The sequence below is a fragment of the Carassius carassius genome, chromosome 35, assembly GCF_963082965.1.
Source record: "Carassius carassius chromosome 35, fCarCar2.1, whole genome shotgun sequence".
NCBI lineage: Eukaryota > Metazoa > Chordata > Actinopteri > Cypriniformes > Cyprinidae > Carassius > Carassius carassius.
Window position 1 is genome coordinate 4,589,381 of NC_081789.1, and position 15,987 is coordinate 4,605,367.

The following is a 15,987-nucleotide window of genomic DNA, read 5'->3' on the forward strand; positions in this document are numbered from 1 at the left end:
TGAGAGCAAAACCAAGCTGAATTAACTGTGCCTGTGTGTCCCAGCCGTTGCCTGTGGAGAAAGAGAAAGAGCCCGTTGCCTGTGGAGGAAGAGAAAGAGAGTGAGCACCTCGAGAACGAACTGTGTGAACCAGTACTTACCGTGAGCTGTATTCAGCGAAGAGGAGGAAGAAGGAGGGCGCTACGGATACCTAAGACTCAGGCCGGGGCCCGAGTCCCACGCCCCGGATCCCCGTGGCCCCCTTGCTCCCTGACCTCTTCCCGGCCATAGCCCATCTGGAGGGCCGAGTCAGAGTTTAGTTTTAATTGCCCTTTCCCTATTCCCCAAGCTATTTTTAAATATTTAAATAAAGATTGTTTTATCACTTACTTGTTCTCGTGTTGTTTGGCCATTGGGTCGGGTTTGGGGACCTCCTCGAGGTGGAAGTTGAGAAGGGGTGTGGCTTAGTTAAAGCATAGCCAGCCCCTGGGTGTGACATAGCGACGATGTAAATAATAGTTTCAGTCTGCAGTGCAGAGATCTTCATTAATTAAAATGAAAGTTTGTGATATCACGATGAAGTAAGACAAGTAACAGCTTTTAAAGGGAGTTTGCATATGTGAAATTGAATTTATACAACAGTTTTATACATTTTTGATTTCATACAAAAGTTAATATTAAGTGACTTACATTTTAGGAACATTGTTGTCTGATTGTAGGCTACTCTATTTTATCCATGAAAATTATTTCAAATTCACAGCTGTGCCGATGTGCATCTCCAAGCAAACACAGGCTGTTTCATTTATGAATGAATCTCCATTTTTGAACAAATTTAGTGAGTCAATGAGTCAATGACCCATTCATACAGACAGTCACTTCAGCCGTTTGAGCGAATCAATTGGATGAATGATTCAGTGACAAAAACTATGGGGCGCCGTTTGTAAAGCGGCTCACGCTGAAAATAACAGCAACATTTTGTCACATTTAGCTTCAAACAATGTTTAAAAAACTGGTATGAATTTTTGACTGTCACATTTTAGCACATTTACAACATTATTTGTCAACTTAGAGATATTTTAAATAGTTAAATATTAAATGTTTCTCTCAGGTACATCACCAGTGTAAGCTTCACGATGAATACTAATGCATCGCTCTTACCAACGTAGTTCATAGTTATAATAAAAATTTATCTTGGCCTCATCTAGTTATTTTGGGAAAAACGCTCTCCTCTACATTTCATTTGTACAAAATTATTTGCGATGCTAAAATTTCATTGACCAATATACAAATCTTTCTTGTCTTCACCACAAGGAAAAGGCAGCCATGCAGCTTATGAATATGTACTGTATATGGTTCCCAATCCAGGAATACCAGGTTGTCCACCAGGATTAGAGTACTTGACACAGGTTAGTTCATTTGCAGACTTTAAAGGCCTCAGTTAACATTTTAAATGATCAAATTCATGTTTGGACGGCTCACCAGAAGAAAGCCTGTTCTAAAAAAACAAAACAAAAAATATGGCAGCACAGTTTAGGTTTGACAAATGTTTAGTTGAATAATTTAATAACTAATGACAGACAAAGCAGAATCCCAGTTTAACAAAAAAACAATTATATTGAATTTATTCTATGTCTTGTGATTATTTACATATCTAATTGCCCATGGTTTAATTGGAGATGTGTCATACCAGCATCACTATGAATGCAAACTGAATTGTTTTAATTAATTAGCAAATAGGTTATAATGAAAAGCAAAGATGTCTGAAATGCATATAGTATCTAAATCTTAGACGCACTGCATTAAAAAAAAAAAAAAACACTGGGATTCTGAATTTTTATTTTTTATTTCATATTACATATAGCTCATGCATCATCATCATCATCATCATCATCATATTTAATTCTGCACATACTAAACTAATTTCTAAATGTCACAATTTAAAAAGTAAATGTATCTTGCCATATGCAATATGTATCTATAATTAAAACACATATTTATTTATTTACTTTCCCTTAGGTAGATCAACTTCTTATCAAACAGAAAGTTGAGCTTATTGAAGGTATGCATAACAGTGTATTACAGGCATATCGGGTGCCGTTTGTAAAGCTGCTCATGCTGAAAATAACAGCAACATTTTGTCACATTTAGCTTCAAACAATGTTTAAAAAACTGGTATGAATTTTTGACGGTCACATTTTAGCACATTTACAACAATATTTGTCAACTTTGAGTTATTTTAAATAGTTAGATATAAATATTAAATGTTACACCTAAATGTTAAATGTTAAATGTAAATCTAAATGTTAAATCTAAATGTTAAATATAAAATCTAAATGTTAAATCTAAATGTTAAATCTAAATCTAAATGTTAAATATAAATTTAAATCTAAATGTTAAATATAAATGTTAAATCTACATCTAAATGTTCAATCTAAATGTAAAATCTAAATGTAAAATCTAAATCTAAATGTTGAATCTAAATGTTTCGGTTAAAAACTAAATATTTAGGTAATATGCAAATTCAAAATGCCGGAAGTGCCAAAATAAAAGCTCGATGAGGTCAGTGTGTGTTTATAGCATCGTGTTAAATAAGGAACGAATAAAAATCATCTCATCCGAGGAAATTGACTCTTGGACATGGATTATCTTGATAATGACTACCTAAAATAATAACCACATTTGGAGAAACTGTATTTGAAGAGTACGCTAGTGTATGTAGATATTAATGTTAGGGAACAATGTGAGTGATGTGTACGTTTAGTAGGAAAACATATTATCTGATCCACACTCCGGAACAGAAGAGGGCGGTATTGCGCCAATAAGCTGGATGCCAACCGCCGTTAAACTGGAAAGAAGACGAATATGACGGCTTGCTGTGAGTTACAATGGTGAGAATATATTTTTTTTCACGAAATAATTATTTAAATTTAAGAGTACAAGTTATTTTCATACAGTGGTATTGATTTTGGAGTTAATAATCTATTAAATCTAAGGTGTAAAGTCAGCAACATATAAGCAAAAGGTGTAAAGACGCTATCCTCCGGTTTCACAGGCAAGACTAATTGAGCCATGGCCTGATCCTGGCTTAATCTAAACCCTGTTTGTTACTTACATAATATAGCATATTTGTGATTGTGCTGTAAAAACACGTTTTATAATGAATAACTAACAGGGGAGCTCCATTAAGTACACGACTCAAAAGTGGATTTACATAAACCATATATACATCTTGAAGACTATTACTAAATGTCTATCATCTGACAGGATAGTCTTTGATAAGTATTGCAGGTGAGCACATTTAACAGACATGAAACATGCATCTGAGTTCACTCATTGTTGTCAACACTGCTTTAGATGAGTGTAAGTCATGTAATCAAACAAATCTACGTACAGTAACTAAACACAGGTTATCTATTTTATTTGTCCATTTGCAATATTGATAATTTTAGGAACATTTGTTTTGGATAAAAAGCGAGTTACATCATTTACTAACTCAACATGCAGATGCAGTATATCACAGATAAATCACAGAGGAGACTGACTCTTGTCTGGATGTTTCAGGAACAGATTATGTTTATCTGCTGTAGAGTGACTGATGAAGGAATGCTGCCATCAAAGGATTTGTGTAAGTACACTACAAAAATAAATGAAACATTTTAATTAGTGTAATTTCAAAGAGTTATAACAGCACTTTTCTTATTGTTGATTTCTGTGCATTTGCTGCAGATATTTTGTGGTGGAGCAGGACCTGCAAGGAAAGGGGAAAAAAAGAAATACCTGAAACAAAAGAATAAAGTAATGACTTTTTGTATTGTGTGTGTGTGTGTGTATTTGTGTAGGTTATGAAAATGTCTGCAGACTGGTGTGTGCACTGAGGATGGAGAAGTCCACTGCAGCATCCGAAAATGGTCCAGAGATATGGATGAGATGCTCCATCACTCCAGCTCTCACCAGCTCTCATCAGGACCAGATGCTGCTGTGGTCTCTTCCTCATCGGTGGCCCCAGAGCAGCGAGAGCATATAGAGAAAGACAAAAAGACACTGAGGATTTGATTTTGGTAAAGTTTGTTCTGCTGGTTTCTGTTTATACAATGAAGGCTGATTTTCAGAAGCTTCAAAAAGCATCATCAAAAATTGTGATGGAGATTTTATCTGAAGTCATTGACAGTGCTCTTATTACAGGGGCCTACAATCCTCTGATCGACCTGGAGAAAAGAGCCGTGCTCACAGACATACTGCTGGTTTTGAACCAGTTCAGTGGTTTAGCCCACTACAACAATAATAGATTAATGCATGTACTTGTAAAATATGTGTAAATGTTTTAAAGGTAGTGGTGCTCGTGGAGAGCAGGCACACGATTGTTTGGAGCAAACACAGCAGTCAGATTGTCCTGCACCTGTTCTTCTGCTCTTGCTTCAAGGTTGTGTGGTTGAGAGAGTCGACATCATGGTCTTCCTCATCCTGTTGCTCAACGACATCCCCGTTGAGAAGAGTGAGACTGTGAAGCACAGCACAGCAGCAGAATTGGCACAGCTGTGTTGAGATGATAGTAAGATGTGGGGTTCACCATCTGTAAATACATGATTGTTAGAACAGTAAGTTTGAATGAAGCTTTGTTTCATGTGTTGTTGACTTGTACATGTATGCATTTATTGTGATGCTAAATTTTATACATTATTTTAATCATTTAGACATGTTTTTTGTTGTCAGTAAATAAAATATAAATATTTTATCTATTCATGTATTAATTGCTGACTGAAAACTGATGCATTCACATCAACTGCATTAGTGTATATTCAAGTATAGCCACGAAGACATATGTCACGACAGAAAACACATTTTGCTTCTTTTACTAAAATGTAATTTTAAGGAAAAAAATGTATATAATTATTGGTTGGCATTTATCATCATTATTGCATGTAAGTGTTGGGGTGGGCAAAGGATGCAGTTCATTATGGGGTAATCTTCATTTTTGAGTAGTAATACTTACATTTTTAGAGTATAAAATCATCATTCTTCTCCAAAGGTGAGATCTTCGAGCAGCTGTTCGACGTGTGCAGACATTGCAGAGTCGCTGAGAGAAACTGTACTGGACTGTGGAGTTAGTGATGCTGTGAAGTGGTACTGCACCTGTACCTCTTTTTATTATTATTGCCAAACTTATAACATAAAAGATCAGGGTAAGACGGTTGTATTTAACAATAACAATCATAACGCCATACAACTGTAAATAAAAATGTAACGTGTTCATCATATGAGATCCTATACAAGAAAAAAAAATCACATAAAATAATTGAAAAAAATATTATAGAGATAACGATTTGGGGTTTTCTAATTTTATAAAAAAAAAATCACATTAGTGGAGTTAAAAATATAAAAACTACAGGAGCATTGAGCAGCAAAGAGCGCCCTCTCGTGGCTGTAGACGGTCATGTTTTTTCTTGGTTCATGTCAAATTAATTTTGATAAGTCGCAGGACCAGCCAAACTATGAAAAAAGTGCGACTTATAGTCAGGAAAATACGGTACATTATCACAATTATCCATGTCCAAGAGTCAATTTCCTCGGATGAGATGATTTTTATTCGTTCCTTATTTAACAGATGCTATATACACACACACTGACCTCATCGAGCTTTTATTTTGGCACTTCCGGCATTTTGAATTTGCATATTAGCTAAATATTTAGTTTCACCCGAAACATTTAGATTCAACGTTTAGATTTAGATTTAACATTTAGATTTAACATTTAGATTTAACATTTAGATTTAGATTTAATATTTAGATTTAACATTTAGATTTAGATTTAACATTTATATTTAACATTTAGATTTATATTTAACATTTAAATTTAACATTTAGATTTAGATTTAACATTTAGATTTAGCATTTAGATTTAACATTTAACATTTAGGTTTAACATTTAATATTTATATTAAACTATTTAAAATATCTCTAAGTTGACAAATATTGTTGTAAATGTGCTAAAAAGTGACCTCATTCATACCGTTTTTTTTTTACATTGTTTGAAGCTAAATGTGACAAAACGTTGTCTGCTATTTTCAGCGTGAGCAGCTTTACAAACGGCGCCCGATACAGGCAGACCTATTTTTGCCCACATATAAATATGTATTATGTAATGAATACGATCTGTATGGTTTATGCAGTTTTGGCAGGCTTCGAGAGCAACAATAAATTTGAGATCCGTAACTCCATGGGTCAGAACGTGTTTTACGCGGTGGAGAACGACTGTCTCACCCGTCAGTGCTGCGGCCCCACAGCGATCCTTCACCATCCGTGTCCTGGATAGCTTCGGACAGGAAATCATCACAGTCAGCCGTCCTCTCAAATGCACGTCCTGCTTCTTCCCATGTTGTCTGCAAGAGGTGATCTGCCTGGATGGCAAAAAACAGCTCTGAAAAGTTCTGGTTCTAGTTTTAGCTCTGAGAAATACATAATTTGCAGAGAAAATAGAGTATTTATGATTAAAGGGGCAATTTTGTTTATACCTTATTTTTCCTGTCTCAGCTGGAGATCCAGGCTCCTACAGGAAACACAGTGGGATATGTTCTACAGCAGTGGCACCCTTTCCTCCCCAAGTTCACCATAGAGAACGATCAGCAAGAGCCTGTTCTGAAGCTCCAGGGGCCGTTCTGTGCCTGGAGCTGCCTGCCAGATGTGGACTTTGAGGTATGACATCTCCAGCACCTTGTTATCAAATGGTCACAGACAACAACAACTGCTAACTCTCACTGAAAATGAATGGCTTTGTTGCTGTATCACACAGCCCTTAATTCCCTTGAAAGCTTTGTGAGCAGCCGGTGAGCTGAGACTGATGTTTTATCAAAAACAAAACTTATTATACTTCACATAAAGAACATAAAGCCTTTTTTATACCCTATTTTCAGCATTATTTTCAATTAGCTACATGGTCTTTTCAAATTCTTTTTTACTCTAATATGAAAAATAGCAATGATTTGCAATGTATTTATACAGTATACTATTTGTTGTGTCCTTTATTTATAGTTTTTATGTACTGCTTTTATCTCACAGTTTTTCCCCCTCCTAAACTCATAAACTCACAACTGGAAGACATAAACTCTAAAAACTAAAAATAAGCAAACAAAAACACCATACACTCACTTTTTTATTTATTGCAATTCCAAGTTAATATTGCACAATTTTGCCATTTGTATCTTGCAATTCTGACTTTTTTCTCTGAATTATGAATGAATATCTTGCAATTGTTTTTTTTTTTTTTCTTTTGCTACAGAATTAAAATAAAAAGAATAATAATAATAAAAAAAAAACTCTTACAATCAAAGAAAAAAAAGAAAAAAAGAAAGAGTTGTTACATATACATTCAGAATTGGAAGAACAAAGTGAGAATTGTTTCTTCTCCGAATTCTAAATTTAAATCTCACAGTTCTGTTTGCAATTCTGCCAGTATTGTGAGATATATAGTGTTAATCACTTTTTTACTGATATTTTTCTCAATACCTTTTTTTGTGACACAGTTGTTACAACTTATGGGACAATGTGGTTAGTTGTCATGAACATACTACAGATATTACATAAATTAATAATAATGATGACTATAATAGTTACAATAATCTGTTATATGATTAAACCATAGACAACCATTATTCTTTGCGTTGGACTTCTGTAGAATATGTCAGTAATAAGTGATTAATAATTCAGTTCTGTTAAAACAATAGCATTTAACTGGAGAGCCTCAGATTTGATTTTTTTTTTTTTTTACGTCTACTGGCTATTCGGTTCTTTCTATAAATGGCCACCAGGGGGAACTGTTGTTGAGCGGATGCAATATTTCAAGTAAATATTAAGCATGGATCTGCATTGACTTATTAGTTGTTTACATGTTATCATGCCCCCTTGAAGATTCTGACCATGGATGATGTCAGCATTGGAAAGATCAGCAAACAGTGGGCAGGACTTCTCTGGGAGGTATTCACAGATTCAGACAACTTTGGGATCCAGCTCCCCATGGATCTTGATGTGAGAATGAAGGCAGTGATGATCGGAGCCTGCTTTCTCATTGTGAGTACAGAGAATATGGTTTGACAGTATAGCTTATAAATTACATATTTGATTGATTTTTATTTTTTTCAGGACTTCATGTTTTTTGAGACAAATAACTAGTTGCAACGCAGACGGTGTTGTAACTGTGGAAACGAGTGAAAATAGAAGATGTTAACCCTTGCACATCATAAATCTGTGAAATTCAATGTGAATATGAAGCCAGCAGTGTAGAAGAACGGTGATTTTAGAGACTGTGAAGAAGCTTCCGGTGTGTGTTCAACTGGTTATGCTGATTAAAGCACAATATGTGTTTTTTGTTGTTGTTGTTGTATTTTTTTTTCTATCTGTAACAAATTACTATAACTAATTAATACCACAAATTGCTAAATTATACATATACAGTACAGACCAAAAGTTTGGACACACCTTCTCATTCAAAGAGTTTTCTTTATTTTCATGACTATGGAAATTGTAGAGTAATGAAGGCATCAAAACTATGAATTAAAACATGTGGAATTATATATGGAATTATTTACATAACAAAAAAGTGTGAAACAACTGAAAATATGTCATATTCTAGGTTCTTCAAAGTAACCACCTTTTGCTTTGATTACTGCTTTGCACACTCTTGGCATTCTCTTGATGAGCTTCAAGAGGTAGTCACCTGAAATGGTCTTCCAACAGTCTTGAAGGAGTTCCCCGAGAGATGCTTAGCACTTGTTGGCCCTTTTGCCTTCTGTCTGCGGTCCAGCTTACCCCTAAACCATCTCGATTGGGTTCAGGTCCGGTGACTGTGGAGGCCAGGTCATCTGGCGCAGCACCCCATCACTCTCCTTCTTGGTCAAATAGCCCTTGATGCCTTCAGTGTGACTCTACAATTTTCATAGTCATGAAAATAAAGAAAACTCTTTGAATGAGAAGGTGTGTCCAAACTTTTGGTCTGTACTATATATATATATATATATATATATATATATATATATATATATATATATATATATATATATATATACATGATTAGTTATTTATTGTGTGATTTACTTAGCTTATATATTGTTTGTTTGTTTTATTCTAGTGTTTGATAGAGCTTTACATTTTGTAATACTCAGTGTCTCCAGAAGAGGGCAATGTTGATCTTTAAATACACGCAAAATCTTCACCGTTTTAGATCCTTAAGTGATTTAGGTTTGCAATTTAAACATATCTACTGTAAATGATGCTTCATGAATACCTGTTATAGTTATAGTAATGTTTGACTAACACAAAATACATTTTTACCATGAAATTTTATCAGGAATTATATATATATATATATATATATATATATATATATATATATATATATATATATATATATATATATATATATATATATATATATTTTTTTTTTTTTTGACAAATTACTAATGCCAGTGCTATGTTATCTAGTGCAAAATAATTTTATATACTGCACGTTTGTCTAATCATTGTTTAGGCAATGCACTGTTATTTGTCTTGCCTCTAGTTATAAACCAACATGCTTTGATTGTATTTGTCTTTAAACCAAAAAAAGAAAAGAAAAGAAAAGAAAAGAAAAAATAAACCACAAAATCATGTCTTGCATAAACCCTTAACTAGACAGGGATATTTGGTGGAAACTGAACTTTTCTCCTCCAGCTACAGTCAACAAGTCAGCAATAATGCTTCCTAAAGAGCTGTGAGTTATGAATGATGATGAAAGAGAACATGGCTTTATGTCATACAAAAGCTGTTTATAGGTTTGAGAAGATTTGATATTTGTAGCATTTAGCAGAGAGTGTTCAGTCAAGCATGCCATGAGTCTAGCTCGGGCTTTGAGCTGACCTCGGCTTGTGAAGAAATTAACATTTTAAAACCGTATTAGCGTGATGGAAACACATGAGGCACTGAACTCTGATCTGGAATGCAATAAAGAGAATTATTTAGCTGAGGATTCAGTCCTCCTTGGCTCTAATATTCAGTTCTCATCCTGTGTCCTACAGGATAATGCCAAGCACATCAAAGCAAATACTGCGCATATGCCATTCATTATGTATTAATGCTTGTTTTTTAATAGAATTATATTGAGTTGGAAACTAGAAAGTCTATAACGGCATCCACTGTTTCTGGAAACTATTAGAATTAACTGTTTATCCCAAATGAAACATCCATCATCATTTACTCACACTTATAGTTTTCTAAATCTATTATTTCCTTTATGAAACGCAAAACAAGATTGAGCTGTTCTCAGTGAATGTAGAAAAAAGCATCATTGATTTATTTTACAATGAACATTTTGCTGAACAGCTGGCTTTCACCGAATAGAGAAGAGCAGCTTAGATATTTTATTGTAAATATCTCCTGTTTGTGTTCCAGAGTAGAAAGGAACTCGTATGAAGACTGAGGGCAAATGATGACAACACTGCAGACAGGTAGTTTTACTGTAATGTTCTATTACAATGTTATCTGTACTGTTTCTTTGTACCAAATGCTATTTTATAGTCCATTACACTTCCATGTATATTTAATCACCAATGTCTATGGGACACTGGGAGCTTATATTCACTTGTAAGAACTGCTTTCAGGGAGCAAAATTAATTTAGACTTGATGAAATAATATCGTCTCTTTTGGAAAGATTTTTGGAGGATCAGCTGTAGCAGTCTTGTTATTAAAAGGAAGAGTTTTCAAGTCAATCAGATCAACTTGCCTTTATGGTTTCCTCAAAATAACAAGACTGGACAGAGCCAAACCAGTCTGCCAAGTCGGATGCTGACGTGAAGGTTTCCTCATGGATGCTCCTGTGGAATAGGGGTGAAGCTTGGTCTGTGTGCACTATATTCATTTACAAGACTTCGAAAGAATGGATTATAATAGATCAGGTAGCATTACAGGCCAGTGTTGCAATGCTTTACCACAATCCGCTACGAGGAACAAAAAATCAGATGACTGATTGAAGCAACCCTGCGCCCTTTGAAGGGCCTGCCTTTTTTCGGTAAACAGTATTTATTTCTGGCTACAGGAGCTTTCCAAAGAATATACCAAAACCTGTGTTAGGACCAGTATGTAATCATATGCAATGACCCAGATTTTATGATTTGAACATTTATCTTTATAACTGAATCATCAAAGCTTTGAGAGCCATTTAGTACTTTTTTGAAGGAAAACTTGCGCTCTCCTTCTCTGCATGACGCCAACACTTTTAGATTTTTGGACGAGGAGTAATGTATACAAAGTCCTGCAGCTGTACCAGATTCTCCTGTGCTGGGAGAATGGTCCAAATAAATCATTAATCATGGAATGTGCCAAACCTTAAGAGCGGGCTTGGGTTGAAACAGCTAAATGTTTTGTTAATCTGCGATCGGTGTGAGAAGAACATATCTGGCTTGTGTCTCCTCTCGTGTGTTATGACAGTGAAAGAAAATAGTCCCTGCAGGACGTGTCATGTACTCTCATATAGAACCTAGCAGAAGATTTTCTGTTGGTTCTGGAATAATCCTTAACCAATATATAAACCCCTAAATCAAATTAAATTGGTTGATAAGAATGTTGTTTAGGCCTCAAAGAAAAGTCTTTCAAAGGAGGAATATCATTCCAATACCAAAAAAATAAAAAAATTGATCCAGGAATGCCTCCTACTAGCTACATCTTGGTAACCCACCCAAAACAATATGTGACCCTGAAGCACAAAACCAGTCATAAGTCACTGGGGTATATTTGAAGCAATAGCCAAAAATAGATTGTATGGGTCAAAATAAATAAATAAATTATATATATATATAAATAAATAAATAAATAAATTATATATATATATATATATATATATATATATATATATATATATATATATAATATATATATATATATATATATATAATATATATACGTACACACACACAAACCCAATTCCAAAAAAGTTGGGGCACTGTACAAATTGTGAGTAAAAAAGGAATGGAATAATTTTCAAATCTCATAAACTTATAATTTATTCACAATAGAATATAGATAACATATCAAATGTTGAAAAAGAGACATTTTGAAATGTCATGCCAAATATTGGCTCATTTTGGATTTCATGAGAGCTTCACATTCCATTCCAAGTTGGGACAGCTAGCAATAAGAGACCGGAAAAGTTAAACATACATATAAGGAACAGCTGGAGGACCAATTTGCAACTTATTAGGTCAATTGGCAACATGATTGGGTATAAAAAGAGCCTCTCAGAGTGGCAGTGTCTCTCAGAAGTCAAGATGGGCAGAGGATCACCGATTCCCCCAATGCTGCGGCGAAAACTAGTGGAGCAATATCAGAATGGAGTTTCTCAGAGAAAAGATTCAGAGAATCTGGAACAATCTCTGCGTAATGGTCAAGGCCGGAAAACCATACTGGATACCCCATGATCTTCGGGCCCTAAGACGGCACTGCATCACATACAGGAATGCTACTGTAATGGAAATCACAACATGAGCTCAGGAATATTTCCAGAACATTGTCCATTTCCAAAACATTGTCAGTGAACACAATCCACCGTGCCATTAGCCATTGCCGGCTAAAACTCTATAGGTCAAAAAAAGAAGCCATATCTAAACATGATCCTGAAGCACAGGCATTTTCTCTGGGCCAAGGCTCATTTAAAATGGACTGTCAGGGGCGTGTCAAGAGCATTTTCAGTGTGGGGGGGGCATGCTGGGGCACTGCCTCCAAATGGGATGGCCGCCAGTGACCAAAAAAAAAAAAAAAGCTAAATTCTACAGTATAATAGGCTACGTAAATCCTAATGTTTTTTTGTTATTTTTTTAACTTGAATAAAGTTACTTGTAAACAAATGCAGTAATAAAGCATATTTTTGATTTAGTTTTTTGTCATCCCTGTATATATCCATTAAGTTAAATTTGAGAATAAATCATTTTTTTCTTTTTTTTTATTTGAAAGAAACTCCCTATATCTTTACTTCTTTTCATGGCTTGGCACTGCTGTCTTCCCTGCCTTCAAAAGAAACACTTATGTGTGTCTGTTATTGTCAATCTCAAAAAAAAAAAAATTCTAATTGTGAATGAAATGCACAGAATGCATCCATGTAATTTCACGTGTACTGTAAATAACTAAGTTAGGCCTCACAATTTAACTGACTATCTCACTGACTTACTCTCATGCATTAACAAGTAACGTGTCACCGACTATTATTATTATGGAACATTCTGTGCATATTATCATTTGGTGCAATCTTGCTATGTGGTCACTGTCACAAAATAAACTGATACAAAATATTCAAGTCAACATGACTGTTTATTGTTTATGCTTTTATATGCTTTTATTGTGTTTTATTAAATGTTGACTGAACATTCGATTGAAATCAACCACGCGAGCCAACGCGAGCAGAGCCAGACGGGGTAAAAACATTGATCTGAGAAAACCATACAAACATATTAAACCATACATGAAAGGTTACCTTACCAGCTCTTTGTTTGGTGTCTTGTGATGTGTCATTCTTGAATGACGAATCTTTAAATTAAAAAAAATAAATTAAAATTAAAATTTAAGCATTTAGCAGACGCTTTTATCCAAAGCAACTTACAGTGCGTTCAAGCTATCAATTTTTACATATTATGTGTTCCCAGGAATCGAACCCCCAACCTTGCGCTTGATAGCGCAGTGCCAACTACCAATTGAGCTACAGGAACACAGTGTGACTAGGCAAGAACGAGTCGTCTCTATGACGGCGATATCACTTTGATTGTTTTTTTTTGTTGTTGTTTTTTTTTTTTTACAGTGGATTCTAATCTTCAAAAATTACCTTGTTGTATGATTTATGTCTTTTGAGTTCACCCTTCAGATTAGACTATAGAACTGTAGTGTTACTTGTTTATTAGGATTCAAAGTGACCAATTTGTCAAGTCTGTCTAGGAAAAGCAATTATTATACCGGCAAACTAAAATTTTGATTAAAAATTAAACTAGGCTATAAATACTTGGATTATTATTGTAGTGTGATCAACGTTTGCGTAAGTACTAGATGTGTTGGGGAAGTAACACGTAACATTTTAATTACATCTTGCTAAAATGAACGAAATGACTCGAAAAAAGATTCGTTCATTTTGCTGAACACGACTCAAAAGTACGAGTCGGTATAATGATCCGAACTTCCCATCACTAGTGTCTCGACTTCCCACACTTGATAAAGTAAAAGTCCAAGATCGCATTGAGCGTTGTTTCTCTGACGACGCTGCACTTCTTTGAATCGCGAACTTCAGTAGAGTCTAGAGTCTATAGACTGATTGGCCATAAAATGAACCAATCACAAGACATCTTATGGGGGGGCACCTGGGGTGGCCAATCGAATTTCAGGGGGGGCTGGTGCCCCCTCTGGCCACCAAACTGTTCTGTGGTCAGACAAATCAAAATTTGAAGTTCATTTTGATAAACTGGAACACCATTCATCCGGACTAAAGAGGACTAAAGAGAGTTGTTATCAGCGCTCAGTTCAGAATCCTGCATCTCTGATAGTATTACACATCTGGAAAGGCACCATCAATGCTTAAAACATATATCCAAGTTCTAGAACAACATATGCTCCCATCCAGATGCCGTCTCTTTCAGGGAAGACCTTGCATTTTCCAACATGACAATGCCAGACCACATACTACATAAATTACAACATCATGGCTGCGTAGAAGAAGGATCTGGTACTGAAATGGCCAGCTTGCAGTCCAGATCTTTCACCCATAGAAAACATTTGGTGCATCATAAAGCGGTGTAACACTCTTGTTTTGTCACATATATAAAAGGAAAGGGATCCATTCAACCCGAGAGTAGAGAAGAATATATTTAAAGGTTTAAACACCCATAACAGCACCAATATCAACAAAACATAAAAAAAAAAGAAAATTTGCATCTTGTTAGAGCATTTAAGCCCAACCACAACATGTTGAGTTAAATCATAAATAAAGTCCATTTCTCACAACTCCCACATAGTCAGGTAAGTAATGAGTATCTCACCACATTCCGACAGTTAAATTGGAAATCCACAAAAGTTCAAAATACAGTGCCCCAAACCATAACCAAACATCAGTCCAAATAAGCAAAGTCCTGATGCAGTGTCCTTGTTCGTCAAAGGAGGCCTAAAGAAAACCCTACTGAGCTGTAGAACCAAAAAGGTTCCTCATAATAGGGTCTCATGCATTACCAAGTTGAGCAAACACTCAAAGCCATGCCAGTACCTCTACCAAACAGTTTTACTCGTCTCTCTTAAAAGGATAGCCTTCCTTTCAGAAACCTCCCTAGAATCCCCTTGAGGTGGGGAGAAGCATTACAGTATATGACATGTAACAGCTTTTCAGAACTGTTACAGAGGAAGATGCGACAAAGAAGACCTAAGAGCAACTAAAAGCCTGTATTGGACAAGAATGGGACAACATTCCTATTCCTAAACTTGAGCAACTTGTCTCCTCAGTCCCTAGACATTTGCAGACTGTTATAAAAAGAAGAGGAGATGCCACACATTGGTAAACATGGCCTTGTCCCAACTTTTTTGAGATGTGTTGATGCCATGAAATTTAAAAGCAACTTATTTTACCAATAAAATTATACATTTTCTCAGTTTAAACATTTGATATTTCATCTAAGTTAGAAAAACATTTGTTAAATATAAGTTTTTGTTTTTAAAAGTAATGACCAAGTGGCCAGCGGCAGACAATGAGCTGATCATGTCCTATGTTTGATCAAATTACCCTTCTCAAAACATCACGAGTTGCCTTAAATAAAATCTAGATATACTGAAGCATATAACAATGTTTAGACTTTAAGCCTGCGCTATAATAAATGTGCGCTATATATCAAAGGTTGTACGGAGAGTGGAAGCTAAAGCACGCTTTGCAGTACATGTAGGCACCAGCACCACCAATTGCATTTATTTCTTTTTTTTCAGTGCAAACAACTTAAAATAGCTTACGCCGTAATTTTTGCTCATACAGGT

At 35.1% G+C, this 15,987-nt stretch overlaps 1 pseudogene; it reads left to right on the forward strand.

Moving 5' to 3' along the window:
* The first annotated feature begins 1,304 nt into the window (after nucleotides 1-1,304).
* LOC132115667 (phospholipid scramblase 2-like) lies at nucleotides 1,305-8,357 on the forward strand (annotated as a pseudogene).
* Nucleotides 8,358-15,987: the final 7,630 nt, after the last annotated feature.